Source organism: Theobroma cacao, chromosome 8 (assembly GCF_053813885.1).
Source record: "Theobroma cacao isolate CCN51 chromosome 8, ASM5381388v1, whole genome shotgun sequence".
Taxonomy (NCBI): Eukaryota; Viridiplantae; Streptophyta; class Magnoliopsida; order Malvales; family Malvaceae; genus Theobroma; species Theobroma cacao.
The window spans coordinates 26845399-26865207 of NC_142646.1; the positions used below are offsets into that span (position 1 = coordinate 26845399).

At 33.0% G+C, this 19809-nt stretch overlaps 2 long non-coding RNA genes across 2 annotated transcripts; one reads left to right on the forward strand and one right to left on the reverse strand.

Annotated features, from left to right (window-relative positions):
- The first annotated feature begins 1466 nt into the window (after positions 1-1466).
- Positions 1467-4154, forward strand: LOC148761273 (uncharacterized). Its single transcript, XR_016027979.1, has 3 exons — positions 1467-1624; positions 2274-2357; positions 3226-4154. It is a non-coding gene; the product is annotated as an uncharacterized LOC148761273 (long non-coding RNA).
- A 13199-nt stretch (positions 4155-17353) lies between these two features.
- On the reverse strand, positions 17354-19322 carry LOC148761274 (uncharacterized). The gene is made up of 3 exons (XR_016028055.1): positions 19156-19322; positions 18423-18506; positions 17354-17553 (listed from the first exon to the last, which is right to left on the reverse strand). It is a non-coding gene; the product is annotated as an uncharacterized LOC148761274 (long non-coding RNA).
- Positions 19323-19809: the final 487 nt, after the last annotated feature.

Here is a 19809-nt window from a genome sequence, read left to right on the forward strand (position 1 = left end):
TTCCATTCATCTATTATTTTCTCTCTTTTAAACTCTTCCATACATTTAAACCCAGAAACCCTAAAACCTCAAACCTTAAATTCCTTAGTGAATCTAAAGGAAAGGACGTAGACAAGGAGGCTGAACCTTTATAAAATTTTTGTATTAATCTTCTTTCTCTTCTTACTCTTTCAATTTTATTTGTGTTTTCAATATTTCTCAATTTACAACAAATCAATTATCTTGATCATTTTCAAGACCTCATACGTTCTCAGAGTTCGTCATTTGCATTGGACAACTGTTTTGTGTGTGCCCAGGTTGTTTACAAGTTGAACATTCTTTTAGTCATCGTCATCGTTGAGGCGTTGATTGACTAGAAGATTGAAATACCCCATACTTTGATATAGTGATAAATAAAGTTGATCGAATGCAAATTGAGGTCAATTAAAATGTTTAGAAGTGATAAAAGACGAAAGGAGTAGTTTAGGATAAAATGTTTCGCAAATGAGAAAATAATAATAAAATAATAATAATTTTATCAGAGGAGAATTTGTGAGATGAAAGGCGATTTGGAAGTCAAGTGAGGCATAATAAGGTATTTTGGGTACCAAAGAGACAAGATAAAATTTTTAGAATAAAATAATATTTTATTAATAAAATATTATTAAAATATTAATATTTAGCCGGATGTCGAAGTCAATCAAGAAGAAAGATCATATGGTTGATCCAAGTGGGGGAGAAGATGACAAGCTCGACTCTATAAAAATATTTATCATGACATACATGTGATGGATAGTATGTTTGCATGCTAGGAGAGTTTCGAAAAATTTACAAAAGTCGGTATTGTACCTAGAGGTACAATAAAGTTGATTTAAGCCTCGAACTAGATCAAATAGAGAATTTACAATGAAATTAAGAATTTTAAAGTCCTAGAATGGGTTAATATGGTGATTCGGAGTTCGAGGATCAATTTGGAGTCAAATTGGAATTTTCGCTATCTAGGGGCAAAATGGTCATTTGCCACCTGGGGACAAAATGGAAATTTTTAGAAAGGATTTTTGGCCCCATTTGACTTATTGGAGTAAGATTTGAGGTTTAGAAGTGAAAAATTTTAATTTCGGTATAATTTGGAGTAAAAGGGTAAAATGGTAATTTTACCATTCGAAATCAAAAATTTAATTTTTTGAAAGGATTTTGATCAAATTTAATTATTTGGAGTGTGAAATGAGTATGAGGAGTGAAAATTATGCATTATGGAAAATTTTCAATTTTTGGGGTAAAAATGTAATTTTTGAAAAGTTCAGGGGCAAAAGTGTAATTTTGAAAAATTTGCTCCACCAAAACTTTGGAAAAATCTGGAAATATCACTTCAGACTTGGATAAGTCAAAGGGAATGCATGGTGAAAGAAAATAGGACAAGTGGATGGCTAGAAAAAAGAAATGAATTAATAAAATATTTAAAATATGAATAAAATAATATTATTTCATTAAACAATAAAAATGCATAAAAAAAAATCAGCCCACCCATTCTTCTTCTTCAACATTCGGCCAAGCAAGAAACAAGAGAGAGAAAGGAGAAAACAAAACCCTAGAGAGAGAAAATCAAAGAAAAAGTGTGAATTTTCAAGGAAATTAAGTGAAAAAGGTGAGATTTTTTCTATTAAGCTTGAGTTTTCTTATTCCCAAGCATTTCTCTTTATTTTCCATGATTAAATTACATGTTTTCACGATGAATTCAATTCTGAAAAAATGGGTTAGGAGAGAGAAAGTTGTTGGATTTATTTGATTTTAATTTATGTTAGTGTTTTTAGTTAGTTTAGCATATTTAGAAACAAAACAACAAGAAAAGAATTTATTTTCTCCCCCAACCATTAATGGCTGAATTTACCATGTAGTGAGTGAGGATGAGTTTGATTTTATTCTAGGAGAATTGGTTAAGGAATAATGAATTATGAGCCTAGAAAAATAATGGGAATTTTCGGAGCAAAAATACGAATTTTTACCCACTAGGGGTATTTTCGTAATTTACTATTGGGACTGATAATTTGCATCACACTGAGGGACATTAAGTTAATTTGGGTGCAATTGAGGTATAGAAACTGAAAAGAATTAAATTGGAGTTTAAACGAACCCGTTAGGAATTTAATCGGGTGATAAGACGAATTAGGCTAATACCGGATTTAGATAGTTACCAGTGCATTTTTGCATTCCATATCATGCATTGGTAGTCCAAATTAGTTTAATTTTGATTTAGTACCAACTTAGTGAAATTCTCGATTTTGTACTGTGTCAAGGTGGTGAGTCCTCCAATAAAGGCAAGGAAATTGCATCCGAGGACCAGTAGACAGAGTGCTTCGAAAGTCTGCATTCTAGATATTGTGAGTAAACTTATTATCGTCTTAATTATCTAGAGTAGGTTTATACAATTGTGTGATTTTATGGAAAATGGGTTTAAATGGTAAATTGCTATGTTTTAGGAGAAATTGTGATTTTATAAAATGATTTTATAAATTTTCTGAAAAATCGAATACTGGTTTTAAAAATAGAGTAATTGGAGACTGTCTGCTTGTGTTGTAAATTATGATTTTAAATTGAATGGCTTATGATATTAAATGAGCATGAATGGCTAAACTGATTTTGGTGTTAGAGTTATTTATACTGTGTATTCAGCCTTGAGAGGCTAGGTTGGAATAAATTGCCATGTCATGCTAGAATGAATTTTATTGATTGGTGGATTATATATTAATTATTTACTGCAGAGGGGGGTTCCGTGGACCAGCCTATTAGAGGGGCACGGTAAACTCCATTATATTATTACCTCGAACGGAGAGGCGCGTAGGGTATCTCCTGGGGTAAAGCTTAGGGTTCACTTCACGCCAAACCACCACGTGAAGGGGAACTCAGCCAACGCCAAGGAACGGCTGTATTTTTCTCAAACTAAAATATATTTTAAGTGTATACAAAATTTTAATAGCCTTGGCGGACTCGGTTAGATGCCCTGCGCAAGGTATCACCGAGTATGAGTTTTGGCACGAGCCAAAGTTTTAAGAAATTCATAAGCCAAATTGATTACTCGATTTATATGGATTGATTTTATTTGGTTGAAATGAATTGAAAGGTAATGAAATTACGGTATGATGACTTATTTTAATTGTCTCCATTTACTCGGCTTTAGATACTTTAGATGGTATCTGTTTACTCACTGGGATTATAAAATCTCACCCCTTCTTCCTATACATTTTTCAGGCTCAGGAAAGTTTGTAGATAGTCGAGTAGGACGAGAACTAAGCTCGGAACTGCATTATAGAAAGTAAGAGTTCACAGTCTTACATCCTCTTGGTCAATTGGAGCCCACGTGTCATTGCAGATCAAAACTTATATTTTGGTTATCTGTATTTCTATTCATACAATTTTTACTTTACTTTCATGTGCGAAAAATTATTTACGAATATTTCTATAAAAATTTATTTTATGAGAAAATAGAATATTTTATTAATTATTTTTGAATAGTACTAGTTGTTAACAATTTGCTTTCAAATGAACGTTTTAGATACTTATTTTGTTTTTAAATCATTAAATATATATTTTCTGCTTACCTATTACATTTTTAGCAAGTTTTGAGATTTTTGACGAAAAATTACGAAAATGCCCCTATGAGCAAGAAAATAATATTTTATTGTTCTTATTTGAAAATGACTTATGATTTTTTTAAATGCGAGATTTTATAATTGTTACTCACCGGGGAGATGCGAAAGTTGATGCTAAGCCTTATGGGGTTTCGATAGGCATTCGGGGTGAAGAATGTCTGTCGAGGCCTCGTGGCGGTTGTCACGGGCTCGATGGGGAGTTTCGGGTCGTGACAAAGATGGTGCCGAATTTGTCGATGGAACTACAAACGGCATTGGGTAGTTTTGTCTATTATGACTGTAGCTCTTGGATTGTGAACATCTCCTTCGTCGATTGCCTTCCCCAATCAATGGAATCTTTTTCCTATTAGGTTTTCCCACTTGACCTCGCCAAGGTGATGGCAAAATGACAATTTGTTTCACATTAGAAGGGATTTCCTAGTCAGTAGGATATCCAACAGGGTGAATGGGAACAACAAAACCCTCCACCCTAGGCCGAGTCTTATAATTGTTCGAGTAGAATTCAATAGCTACACGTTTGCACTTACTGTGGAGACAATGAACTCACAGTTGAGGAACCATGTAAAGTTTCAATTTATTACAAAGTAAATAATAAACATGGATATTTGTACCTTATTGTCACCATGGCATGCTTGCAAAGGAATAAATTGGTTTGGAACTCTGTCTTGGTGAACAAGTTTACGACTCTGTCTTTACTCCTACCTATAACTTGGAACTCTACTTGATCAATTCCTTGTGTAGAAAAGTGACATGCTTCATTAAGTTGTGTTTTCAATAAATTGGTAGCCCAATGGCTGAGGGGCATAGTCAAATTCAGGGCCTCATTGTGTCATTCATGGAACCAAAGCTGGAACATGCGTCTAATGCATTCGATCAAGATGGTGATTGACAATTTTCTTGTTTGCCTCAAACACGAGTTAATACACTTCACAATGTTGGATGTCATGAGATTGTAACGCCTTATTGGTGATCGTGTACATGCCCATCTCTCAGGGCGCAATTTCATAAGGTGGTCGTAAGCATCCTCGCAAATCTGTTTTAGCTGATTCATATGTCTATTGAAATTGACAACCTTGTTGCAGTTGGCTGTGAGGATAAAAATCGCTACAACATTTTCACGCTTGAACCTACTTTTTATGTTTTTTCCCAAATGGTAATTACATAGACCTTGGTGCACGTCGCGGTACACTTTCTTAACTGCATTTTTAATGCTAAGATGCTTGTAAGAATGAACATTGCATTTTCAAGACAACTAATTGCACAGCCCAATTGGGTAAGAAATGACGACCATGACTTTTTGTCCTCAATGTGGCCAATGCCAAACACAACTGATATATCTTCTCATTTGTGTTTTTACAGACAATAACAAACAAAATATCCTTGAATCTGCCTTTTATATGTGTGGCATTAATAGCAGTTACAGTTCGCATTACAGCCCTGAACCTCTAGACACATGCCCTGTACATCCAGAAACAATATTTGAATTATTGTGCCTAATCGGTAGCCACAGTTATAACTGTATCGAGATTTTCACATTCCAACATATGGAAATATAGGGGAAGGAATTGGAATGGCTCTTCCAGGGGATTGAAAACAAGACTCTCCGCTTACTCTTTTGCTTGTTAGGCCTTACCATACAAGCATTGCAATTTCTACTTGCGATTCATCCCTTCCATTATTTCCTTATGTCTTAATGGTGTTACATTATTTCCTTGCAGTTTGGGGGACATAAGCTCACTAATTAACCTTGCACTCGTTGTTCGGTACCCACCTTTAAAATCATCAAAAGTACACGTGTGTACTTATGGAACGTGCGAACTTGCCAATAATCTCTGTTAGGCAACTTAGTTGCATGCATAATAAACTTGCATACTTTATCCTTACAAGCAACTTCAAAACGAGTGTCACATGAGTTTTTAACTTTAATCTCAAAATACTCTTTTAGTGCCAACATGTTCAAAGCTCATTTCAATTCGGCCTTAGATGGAAACACTTTTTCGCGATATAACTGGTCATCGCTTGATCTGGACTCCTCGGTGGCAACTGTTTAGAAGGAGATTATATCTACCCTCGAAATAATCTGTTAATGAGATACCCTTGCATTTACTTTTTTTTTATCACTGTCATGGGAAGAACAAATCTCGTTGTCACCAACGTTGGGGTTATCATAAATAGGGTCATTGTATTGAACGTCTTTTGAGACAATAGTTATGCATGGTCATCGCATTGAACATCTTCTAAGATAATAGTTGTGGTGTATTTTGTACTACCATCCGCATGATTGCAATCCAGAATGTCTTTGTCATCACCCTTATTATCCTTTGAACACTCAACATGCCTGTCAACGTAATCGTCAGCATTCAAATCAGCAATGTCATCCTCTGCATAGTCATCATGCATTTAATTAGATGCATTGTCATCACTCACAGCCATTGCTATCCCAGTATCTTTTGAGAATGGCAATGAACCCACTGCAATCTTCTCTGACGGTTGCATTTGTTGGCAAACTGCATGGTGTGGTATGTCTAAACTAGTATAAATCTAATTTAGGGGATTACTATGTTAAACAGCTTGTTCATGTGGCATAACATCTGTATGTCGTTCCTTAACGGTCACAAACGTTACAATTGCCCTCTTATCTCGCAAAATACTTGCTAAATCTTCATTTTCCTTAATCATTGGGCATGAAACCTCTGCAGCATGACTGACCAATGCATGTAGCTCGATTTCATGATTCTGTGAGTTTACCCTAACAACATCTTCAACTAGCTTCATTAGGCTCAAAAATGACAAATCACTCCTAACATCCTTCAATCGTGTCTCACCACCCTTGTAATTTTCATTGACCCAATAACCATCGTATGTAATCATAAGCTTCACATTTGGCATGTCCGCTGAAATTTAACAAAAATAAAGTGTCACAATCAGTCAATTCATCAAAAACATATGTAATCATAAGCTTCAATCAATTTGTCACGCAATTCCTCTAAACCAGTCACACAATTCTTAAAAAACCAGCCACGTGATGCCTAAAAATAAATCCCACAATCCTTACAACCTAATCACGCAATGTCTAAAAACTAAACACATAATGATTAAGTTAAGTAAAACTTACAAGAGCATCCTGTAATGCCTGAATCATGCAACGCCTAAAAATCAGTCACTCAATGCCTACAACCCAATCACACAATGCGTAAAAGTCAGTCTTGCAATGCCTAAGTCACGTAATGCCTAAATACTAGTCTTCCAATGCTTACAAACCAGTGAAGCAATGCTTAAAAACCAGACTCATAATGCCTAAAAATTAGTGACTCAATGCTTAAAAACCAATAACGTAATGCTAATAACTAATTAATTTGCCTGCTCGCAGCCAGGTTTAATTTGCCAAAGTCATATAGTGTTCTAATTTACAAATAGTCTAATCAATTTCAATCTCTCAACTTTGGGGTTCTATTTTATGAATATAAACCAACAAACCTAACAACCTAAAACATATACCTTGATGTCATCTCTGCTTTTTGGGATGACAAGATAGAGCTGGATGGCGAGATAAACAATATTTGGCAAGAGAAAGGAATTGGCCATTAATTTTAAAATTTTTGTCTAAATGGCGAGATAGAGAAAATCGACACCATTTAATTTGTTTGAAATTATTTAAAGCGCATTGTTATCAAGTCATGCCAAAAATTGGATAAAACAGTTAAAATTATAATAAGGGTCGTTTTTGAATTGGGCTTATGAGGAGGGTTATTTCTTACAATATTTTCAATTTTATTTTAAGTACATGAGAAAGAAAAATAATTTTTTATAGATTTTTCTTTATATTTTATTAAAAACATTAAATTCTTAAACAATTAAAATGAAAGAAAAATAATAATTTTATGTTATTTAAGTTTAAAATTTTTTAAATTGATTTTTTTTAAAAAAATTAAAATTGTATTTTTAATTAGTTGAGTCTTGTTATAAAATATAAGCTGAAAGAACAACTATAAAAGAAAGAGAATAATCATAAAGAAAATATTTAGAAGGAGTAAGAAGATATTATTCAAATGTGCATTTACAAATGCAGTAAGGCCTTTTATATCGAATTTACAAGATAAAGATAATGCTTAAAAGAGTAGATTGGATGGATTAAATTCTAATATTAATCCAATCTAATCTACATCCAAATCTAGATATACATAACACAATGGATATTTACATGTATATTCATAACACTCCCCTGAATATCCATTCTACTAAAAGTATGCATCATTAAAATTGTATTAGGAAAAACCCCATGAGAAAAAGTCCGAGAGAAGGAAAAAAAGTATATAAATTCTAACAAAAATATGCTTTTGAAATACTGCCTCATTAAAAACCTTATCAAGAAAAACCTATTGGAAAAAACCTTGATGAAGGAAAAGAGTACAGTACGTATTTTACTTCCTTGATGACTTATTATTTAAGATCTTTAAAATGATGTATTACAATCTTTTGTACCAACTTTTCAAATGTGGAGTAGGAAGGGCTTTGATGAATAAATCTACTAGATTGTCATTTGAATGAATTTGTTGAACACTAATATCAACTTTTTTTTGGAGATCATAAGTGAAGAAGAATTTTGACAAAAACATGGTTTGTTCTATCGCCTTTAATGTATCGTTCTTTTAATTGGGGTATGCAAGCGGTATTATCTTCATATAACATTGTTGGAATTTCCTTCTTGATTAACAAGTCACACGTTTCTCGAATATTTTGATAAATAGATCTTAACTAGACATATTCACAACTTGCCCTATGAATTGCAAATTTTTTTGGAAAAAGTAGCAACTATAGTTTATTTTACAACATTATGAAATAGTCATACCTCTACATGTGAATAAGTAACCTGTTTGGGATCGAGCTTTATATGGATCGGATAAATATTCTGTATCTACATAACCAATTAAATCTGAATCAAATACATTTGAGTAATATAAGCATAAGCCCATTGTTCCTTAGAGATATCGATGTATATATTTAATTTCATTCCAATGTCTTTGAGTTGAAAAGGTACCATTTCTTGCTAATAAATTTACAGCAAATAATATATTAGGTTGTGTATCGCTAGTAAGATACATTAGTACTTTGATTGCATTAAGATGCAGTATTTCGAGACCAAGAAGTTTTTCATCATCCTCATGAGGTTGGAAATAACTTTTTTCACATTTAGTGACTTTACAACCATTGGTGAACTCGATGGATGCGCTTTGTCCATATAAAATTCTTTTATATGATTTTTGTCTTGCAACATTATTTTTGAATAGTATTAGTTGTCAACAATTTGCTTTCAAATGAACGTTTTAGATACTTAATTTGTTTTTAAATCATTATATATATATATTTTCTGCTTACCTACTACATTTTTAGCAAGTTTTGAGATTTTTGATGAAAAATGACGAAAATACCCCTGTGAGCCAAAAAAAAAAACAATATGTTATGTTATGATTTGAAAATGATTTGTAATCCTTCGTATTTTGATATTTGATAACTACTGCTCACCGGGGAAGTGCGAAAGCTGATATGATAGCCTTACGAGGTTTCGATCGATATTCGGGGTGTAGAATGTTTGTCGAGGCTTCGCGGCGGTTGTCACGGGCTCGATGGGGAGTTTCGGGTCGTGACATAAGAAGGATTAACTTAAATACATTTGAATTTTAAAAAAAAAAAGTCAAATATATTTGAATTAATAGTTTGAAGAGAAAGAGGAAAACTTGTTCTTGAGAAACACACACACACACACACACACATATATATATATGAGGAAATTATAAGAAATAACCGTCCTCATAAGACCATTTCAAAAATAGCCTTCGACATAAAGATAACTATTTTTAATCAATTTTACCCATGAGTTGACAAAAATAACCTTCAATACATTGCTAAGGAATTAATCCTTGTATACCTCCCTCCTTCCTGCCATACAGACAAATTAAATGCTTTCTCAGCTCCCTGAACTCTTTTAACTCTTTGAACTCTCTCAGCTCTATCGGTAAAAATAACCTTTAATACATTACATAGGAATTAATCCCAAAATATCTCCCTCCCTTTTGCCATATAAACAAATTAAATGCGCTATCATCTCCGTCAGCTCTCGTAACTCCTTGAACTCTCTCAACTCTCACATGCCATCTAGCTGTCTCTAATTTGAGCACCATCGTCATCATGCTGTGGTCTATCTTTCGTCATCTCTCCATATCGTCTACGATATATAGATCTAAGAGTATATATGACATCAAGATATGTTATTTGGGTTATTGTTTATCACATAAACACAAAGTTGGTGGAAAACCCAATCCATGCATTTCTTTAACTTTGGGTTTAGATTTGAACAGTGGACAAAGCTGTTACACGGCATGCATGTATGCATGTAACAATTGTATTTCAAATGGTGTGTAAAATACATATTGAAATGGCATGGCATGTAGTAAACATGGCGAGTAGGGAGTAGCAAAGTTTGAAAAAATGTTGTGCAGAAATATTTATTTTGGTATGGCGTGTAGCACATTGTTTATAAGCATTAATGACGTGTAGCATACTAGTTATGCACATGTCTTGTAACATTTCATTACACGCAATGTTCGCACTAAGTTACAAGCCATGTGCATAAGAAGTATGCTACATGCCATTAATGCTCAAAAATAATGTGCTACATGTTGTTGAAATTTCTACCAACGTAAGTATACGTATCGCAAAGATAATATAGTGATGAGTAAAGTGTCGATCTCATAGAGAATTGAATTAATTCTTACTATTAACTACTTAAATTAACACACCCTAATTTTATCCAAATAATTAAAATTAAAATTAAACCAATAAAATAATAACTAAAAGTAATGTAAAATATATCAACAAAATTATTTTATTAACTTCTAGTGATTACCAGATCTAAAATTATGATATCCCTCAATATTTCATCAGATTATTGTCTCTTTCTCTTAACTCAGTTTAATAGATTAAGTTGTTAACCTACAGTCCTAAATTATTTACAAGTCTCTATCGAGTTTCTTATAAAATACCTCTCCCGATTAATTTACTATATGTTTATACAAATTAAATTGAAGAAATACTCATTAAGTTTGTGCTCTAATTTTAGCTATGTATGGCTTATAGGTGTATGTCTACCCTATATGCAAATCAAACCATCTAATCAACTAAGTGCATTCGATCATACGCTATTCTATTAAAGGTCTACCTAAATCTCCTTCGTCTAGGTTTAAACTAGGTTTCCAATTTAATCTAATTGATGGCCAGTCAATCAGAAGCATTAAGAACAAAATAAAATAAACAATTTAAATCCATCAAATATAAGTAAAAGAGAGATAAAAGAAATCAAATTACATATTGAGTTCAATTATAATCTTAGATTAATAATTTAGTTCCTCATCAAGTCACGCATCATCATCAAATAAAATTTAAACATTAAAAACAAAACCAATAGAATAAGAGAATGACAAAAAGATAGAAAAATCCAAGGATTGTATTCTTGATCTCTAAATCTCCTTGAATCTTTCAAATTCTTCTTAGCTTCAATGAATTTGTGGCTTGACTATCAACTATCAATTTGGTATTTTTTTTTCTCCCTTTAAAAGTCCTCTGAAAGGTTGTTTTTATAGGACTTTGAAGTTAAGCCAAGTTGGGTGAAGAAAGAAGTCAATTCCAATTAGGATTTCCTCATTAGACTCCATGAGCCATGGCCCACTACCTCCAAAGCCACTGCTTGGACCATTTAAATAGCAGAAATCGTAATTATTCTACGACTACTACAATGTGCCAAATTTGACAAGATTTTTTATCACCTTTCAAGACGAATTGGGCAAAGTGGTAAGCATAAAAGTTGTAGCTTTTTCTCTTATCTTTCAATGGTTCAAGAATCATCTAATTTAGAACTCTTTAGAGAGAGTTATGGTCGAAATACTAAAATATATGTAGTAGAAGTCTACACCTTAAAATTGCTCTCATTCTTTCTTTAAAATTCTTCTTCCATCAAACACCTACAAAAGCAAAAATAAATCAATAACAACCTATCTTAATCACATTGGCACCAAATTAAGCATAAAATTAAATAAGATTAGATTGACTCACCTAAATTATCTAATTTATGATAATTAAATAAAATATACTAATTTCTATGCATTATTACAAGAATTCAGCTAAATTATTATCAAAATTAAGTCCAAATAACTCTATATTATAGAGTTATCACTACATGACATACAAATTAAATATTTCTAAATGCCATTTTTATAAATTTTGCTACTTGCTACTCGCCATGCTCACTACATGCCATGCCATTTCAATATGTTTTTTACAAGCCATTTGAATTATAGATGTTATAAACATTTTTGGACATGAAGTGTCACAATATTTTAGAACATTGTGTATGTAGTGCTGCTTATAAATTGATTTTATATTTTGAATTGAAGATATTATAGAGAAAGATGTAAACACGTTACATTACGTGATAGAAAACTTGTTTCTGAGCAGTTGAAAGATGTGTGAAGTGAAGTTGCTATCATCATGCAATCCTTAGTAATTAGTGGGTTTATAAAGAGAAAAGAAAAGAATAGTCATTTTTGTTATGTAGGGAAATAGCAAGGGCACTGATTACCATGTATTGTTTGATGTTGAAGAAACCAGTATCATATAGACTAAGCATATCATAAAATTAAAAGTAAAGCCTAGTTCACCTGGATTCCAACATGAGATAAAATCAAATGTTGTCGGGTTGCAAGAGGTTGTGTGAAGATGAAACATGCAAAATTTTTTAGAAGATGGCATAAAACATGTTTTGAACAGTGAGTGTAGCAAAATTTAAGGACATGGCATGTGACAACAGAATGTGTAACTTGATTCAGACACTTATTTTTTGTTTTTAAATTTTAGTGGCATGCCAATTTTGCTACTTGTGATAAGACACGGTAGTCATTGGGTCGATGGCATTTACAAGGGCGGTGAGTCACGAATACGAGGGGTTAGGAGTGATTTGTCATTTACGGACTTGATAAAGCTGGTTGAAGATGTTGTTGGGGTAAACTCACAGAATGACGAAGTTGAGTTACATGCAATGATCAATACATCCGGGAGCTATCACGACCAATTATTAAGGACAATGAAGATGTTTCATTAATTCTGCTAGAACAGAAGAATGTTTAGACAGTGTATGTCACCATTAATGAACACCATACAAATGTTGGAGCAAATGTTATGCCATATGAAGAAGTTGTAGAACATGGTAATCAGGTCTATCAGATGGAGATTTACACTGCTTCACATATACCACAACATTCGGTACCTAACCCACAACAATAGCATTCAACGTATGCACATGAATTTGTGCAGCTTGGTACACACATGAATTTGTGCAGCTTGGTACACACATGACATTCTCATAACAGTTAGCAACACAATTCCAACCAACATGTGCATCGAACCAATTACTTACTTTTGTCCCATCAATGTAATTGTCGAGTGAAACTGTAGAGGGTGTGATGCCATTTTCAAATGCTGCTGCGACGATGGAGGACAACACTATGATGCTCTAGCACGATGCTGCATTGATCAAGTTGAGGATGAAAGGTTCTTTGCCAATGTAGATAGCTTTGATGATGATTCTAATGGGGGCACTGATGGGTGGCAAGATGATAGTTTAGAGGATAATTGGATTTACGACAGTGACATTCTGAATTGCAATACTGTTGAAAGTAGAACATAATATGCCGAAGGTGTATTTGCAGCAGATGTTTAGTGCAATGATCCCATATACAATAACCTCATCAATGGTGACAACGAGGTTCATTTGGCTGAGAGAATACTTGATGAGAGTGATAAAAAAAAGGGAAATGCAAAGGTATCTTGGACGTGGCTTATTTCGGCTGCAGAAATGTTCTACTTCAAAACAACTACAACCAAGGAATCCATATTAATCGATGACCACTTATATAGAGGAAAAATGTTTTCCTCGAAGGCTGAATTGAAATGAGCTTTGAACTTGTTAGTATTAAAAGAGCAACTAGGGATAAGAGTTAAAAGGTCAAATCAAGCTTGTTTTATGGTTGCTTGTAAGGACAAGGCATGCAAGTTCGGTGTACGTGCAATGAAGTTACTTGAAGGGGATTATTGGCAAATTCAGACATTCGACAAAATACACACATGTACTGTCAATGGTTTGTAAGGACGATTATGAATCACCAGTGGGAGGATAATTGATGAACTTATGTCAAACAAGCTTTAGGCTAATTGAGTAGCATTAAGACCCAAGGACATAATTTATGAGATAAGGGTGCAGCGGGGATTAGAATGCTTGTATGGTAAGGCATGGCAAGCAAATGAGTATGTTGAAAGGCTTGTTTTCGAGTCCCTAGAGGAGTTATTCCAACTTTTACCGATGTATTTTCATATGTTGGAATGTGAAAATCTCGGTACAATCACAACAGTGGCTAGTGATGAGGCACAATGATTCAAATATTGTTTTTGGTCGTATGGGGCTTGTATTCGATGGTTTACAGAGGTAATGCATCCTGTAGTTGCTATTGATGCGACACATTTGAAAAATAGGTTCAAGGGTGTTCTGTTTGTTACTGTATGCAAAGATCCGAACAAATGCGTATATCTGATTTCATTTGGCATTGGCCATGTTGAAAAACAAGACTTGTGGACGTGGTTTCATATGAAACTGTGTCGTGAGGGTGGTTGTCATGAAAACACAATATTCATTTTTTATCAGCATGTTGACATTAAGTAAGCAATCGAAATAGCATACCTAGACACGCACCATGGTTTATGCGGTTATGCTAGTCCTTGAGCAAAACATAGAAAAGAAACTAACTTACAAAAATCAATTTTAGATGAAAACAAAATTAATATAGTTATTGCTACTACTATTACGACTAAAGTGAACCAACTAAATAATTCTCAATAATTTCCTCAAAAATATATCTATCAATCATTATCTTAAGGAAAAATATAGGCATCATTCAAATTCATATTTCAATTCCAATGGAAAAACATTCTTGAATGGATTTCTGTGTGCGTGTGTGATATCTTTACCAAGAATATCATGATATTTGGATGAGTTGATGCCAACATAAAATTCAAATTAGTAATTGAATTCCATGGGTTTACTTTTCATCTCGCTTTCCATTGTGCAGACTAACACCAAGCTATGGATGAATAAGACTTTATAAAGCTTGTAATATATAGCTAGGGTTCAAGTGGGATAAAGGATAATAATAGCTTAGATCACCCTAAGCACATAATTATTCTAGGACTTATATAGAAAGCTCTATTCTCCTTCTCCTAGTACACCTTTTCTTCCACATTTAAACTTTTTTTTCATTCAACACTTTTTTTTCTCTCTCTTTTTTTTAACTCACAATTTCACAAATTCACACTCTCAAACTTATTTTTTTTGTTTGTAGGTAGTGGGGTGGCTTTTAATATTTTGAACTTTTTTTTTTTCACATCAATATTACATTTCCACCCTTTTTCAACATTTACCTCAATCTATATTTCCTAAAACAATATATATGCTTAAGAGTGAGGGTTGCAAAATTGAAAAATTAATTTAAGTCTAGGCTCAATTACTATGTAGTTCAATAAAGAAAAGGGAAATTAGCTCAAAATGGTATACTAAGGATAAAGATTTAATAAGGTTCGCTTTTTAGGCTTAAACAACCTAAAGATGGCCTAAATCATGTCCTTAACTAAGTATTGCTTAGGATTTTGCCTTAAGAGAGAATCAAGCAAATTCTAAAATTCCTTGACATAATCTAAAATTCACATTAATGTAAACATTCACTAAATATTCATAATAATTCTAAGTAAAAGAAAAAGTACTCAAAATTTTGGAAATTACATCCTAACAATGATACTTAACAAAAGAATTTAGCTTGAATCCAAACAAAAACCTTATTCACCAAAAGCTAAAAATTCAAGACAACTAGTTATCATCATTGGATAGAGAAATCATTGAAAAAAACTAGCACAACTTTACTCTAGATTACTAAAATTTGAACAAATAATAAATTCATTTGCCAACTAATCCTAAATTATTTATAAATCTAGATAAGCATGCAAATAAAACTAAATCTAAAACTTCCAAAAAAATTCACCACCAGAAAAATAATAACTTTGCCCCTCTAAACTTAAATAAATGAATAAAGGAAAGGTAAAAAAAAACTCCCTCGATTGTTGATTGAATCTGGTGAAGCTCTAATCCTCCTCTTTTTTCTTATCATCATCTTCCTCACTGTCACTTCTAGGAGGGTTTTTTTTGCTACAAAAAGAAAATAAATAGAGATTAATGTAGAGAAATAAATATATAAAATAAAGATAACTGAAAAAAAAAAGAAAAAAAAAGAGTTTTGAAAGCTTAGGTTACCTCCCATGAAGCATTTTTTTATAGTCAAAAGCTTGACTTTGTTTACGGTTTTCCTTCACCTTTTAGGGAGGTTTGAGTTTACAAGGAAAAAGTTTGAGGTGTGAAAGTATCATTCTCCTAAGATGAGGTTATAGTGACTTTAACTCAAGATTTGGTGCTTGCTCAACCTAAAGGGGTGGAATAGGTTGACTTTACCCAACTTCTTGAATTGATTTCTTCTTGAATAATGCATTTTTGGTATAACCTCCTTATGTAACTCATCAACTATGTCTAGAAAAGGAATGGGAGGCACATATGGCTTGACTAGTGGTAGTGTAGACACTTCCTTCTCTTGTTTAATTTCTTCATCTTGAACTTGATTGCTAGAAGTATTACCTTGATCTACTTTATCTCTATTATCTTGAGGTCTATTATTGATGGCATTAGCTAGTTGACCTACTTGTGTATCAAGATTTCAAATTGATTCTGCTTGACTTTGAATGATGGCATTAGTCTTTGTCATGAATTACATGAACATCTCCTCCAAAGTTGGCTTCTTCTGAAGTATAACGGCTCTAACTTGTAATTGAAAATCATGATGGAAAACAAGCTATGATGAATATGTAGGACCCTAATGATTACTCCATTCAAAATTAGGGTGATTCCACCTTGAGTTGTAACTGTTGGGGTATGAATTGTTTTGTTGCCCATTGAAGCTTCCATCAAATTGCATTGTCTCATAATAGGTCATAAAACAATCACTTGAATGTCTATCTCCACAAAACTTGCATGTCACAAAAGGACTTTGAAAAACATTAAAACCCCAAGTGTCAATTTTCTCAAACCAAGTATCTACTTGGACAGTCAAAACACTGATTTCATCCAATGTATAATCACTAGCAACCTTCCTAGGCACAAATTGTTCAGATGTGTCACGACCCGGAACTCCCCATCGAGCCCGTGACAACCGCCGCGAAGCCTCGACAAACATTCTTCACCCCGAATGTCGATCGAAACCTCGCAAGGCTCTCGTATCAGCTTTCGCACTTCCCCGGTGAGCAATAGTTATCAAATAATCAAAATACGAAGGATTGCAAATCATTTCCAAATCATAACATAACACTTTTTTTTTTTGCTCACAGGGGCATTTTCGTCATTTCTGTCGAAAACCTCGAAACTTGCTAAAAATGTAGTAGGTAAGCCGAAAATATATACTTAATGAGAAAAAAAAATTAAGTATCTAAAACGTTCATTTGAAGTGAAAATTTGACCATTTGAATATGATAAAAATATTCAATAAAATAAACTATTTTCTTGTAAAATAATTTTCATAAAACTATCGGTACATAATTCTTATAGCGTAAAAGATAATTATATTCATATATACTATAAAGCAAATAACCAAAGTATAAAATTTCTTTTACAGTGACACGTGGGCCCATATCTATCCAAAATGCATCGGAAGCTGGAAACCTACAGCTTTTACCGATTCGAGTCCAAATGAAGGTTCGTGTTCAAGTCAGCTAACTATGGAATTCCCTGAGCCTGAAATGTGAGGAAATGAGGGTGGTGAGATTATAAAATCCCAGTGAGTAAACAGATACCATCTAAACTATCTAAAGTCGAGTAAATGGAGACAATTAAAATAAATCATCATATTGTAATTTCATTACCATTCAACTCATTTCAACCAAATAAAATCAATCCATAAAAATCGAGTAATCAACTTGGCTTATGAATTTCTTAAAACTTTGGCTCGTGCCAAAACTCATACTCAGTGATACCTTGCGCAGGGCATCTAACCGAGTCCGCCAAGGCTGTTAAAATTTTGTATACACTTAAAATATATTTTTGTTTGAGAAAAATACAGCCGTTCCTTGGCGTTGGCTGAGTTCCCCTTCACGTGGTGGTTTGGCGTGAAGTGAACCCTAAGCTATACCCCAGGAGATACCCTACGCGCCTCTCCGTTCGAGATAATAATATAATGGAGTTTACCGTGCCCCTCTAATAGGCTGGTCCACGGAACCCCCTCTGCAGTAAATAATTAATATATACTCCACCAATTCAATAAAATTCATTCTAGCATGGCATGGCAATTTATCGTAATCTAGCCTCTCAAGGTTGAATACACAATATAAATAATTATCACACCAAAATCAGTTTAGCCATTCATGCTCATTTATTGTCATAAGCCATTCAATTTAAAACCATAAATTTGCAACACAAACTAGCAGTCTCCAATTACTCTATTTTCAAAACCAATATTCGATTTTCTAGAAAATTTATAAAATCATTTTATAAAATCACAATTTCCCCTAAAACATAACAATTTACCATTTAAACTCATTTTCTATAAAATCACACAATTGTATAAAACTACTCTAGATAATTAAGACGATAATAAGTTTACTCACAATGTCTAGAATGCAGACTTTCGAAGCACTCTGTCTACTGGTCCTCGGATGCAATTTTCTTGCCTTTATTGGAGGACCCACCACCTTGACACAGTACAAAATCGAGAATTTCGCTAAGTTGGTACTAAATCAAAATTAAACTAATTTAGACTACCAATGCATGATATGGAATGCAAAAATCCACTGGTAACTATCTAAACCCGGTATTGGCCTAATTCGTCTTATCACCCGATTAAATTCCTAACGGGTTCGTTTAAACTCCAATTTAATTCTTTTCAGTTTCTATACCTCAATTGCACCCAAATTAACTTAATGTCCCTCAGTGTGATGCAAATTATCAGTCCCAACAGTAAATTACGAAAATACCCCTAGTGGGTAAAAATTCGTATTTTTGCTCCGAAAATTCCCATTATTTTTCTAGGCTCATAATTCATTATTCCTTAACCAATTCTCCTAGAATAAAATCAAACTCATCCTCACTCACTACATGGTAAATTCAGCCATTAATGGTTGGGGGAGAAAATAAATTCTTTTCTTGTTGTTTTATTTCTAAATATGCTAAACTAACTAAAAACACTAACATAAATTAAAATCAAATAAATCCAACAACTTTCTCTCTCCTAACCCATTTTTTCAGAATTGAATTCATCATGAAAACATGTAATTTAATCATGGAAAATAAAGAGAAATGCTTGGGAATAAGAAAACTCAAGCTTAATAGAAAAAATCTCACCTTTTTCACTTAATTTCCTTGAAAATTCACACTTTTTCTTTGATTTTCTCTCTCTAGGGTTTTGTTTTCTCCTTTCTCTCTTTTGTTTCTTGCTTGGCCGAATGTTGAAGAAGAAGAATGGGTGGGCTGATTTTTTTTATGCCTTTTTATTGTTTAATGAAATAATATTATTTTATTCATATTTTAAATATTTTATTAATTCATTTTTTTTTCTAGCCATCCACTTGTCCTATTTTTTTTTACCATGCATTCCCTTTGACTTATCCAAGTCTTAAGTGAAATTTTCAGATTTTTCCAAAGTTTTGGTGGAGCAAATTTTTCAAAATTACACTTTTGCCCCCAAACTTTTCAAAAATTACATTTTTACCCCAAAAATTGAAAATTTTCCATAATGCATAATTTTCACTCCTCATACTCATTTCACACTCCAAATAATTAAATTTGATCAAAATCCTTTCAAAAAATTAAATTTTCGATTTTGAATGGTAAAATTACCATTTTACCCTTTTACTCCAAATTATACCGAAATTAAAATTTTTCACTTCTAAACCTCAAATCTTACTCCAATAAGTCAAATGGGGCCAAAATCTTTTCTAAGAATTTCCATTTTATCCCGAGGTGGCAAATGACCATTTTGCCCTTGGATAGCGAAAA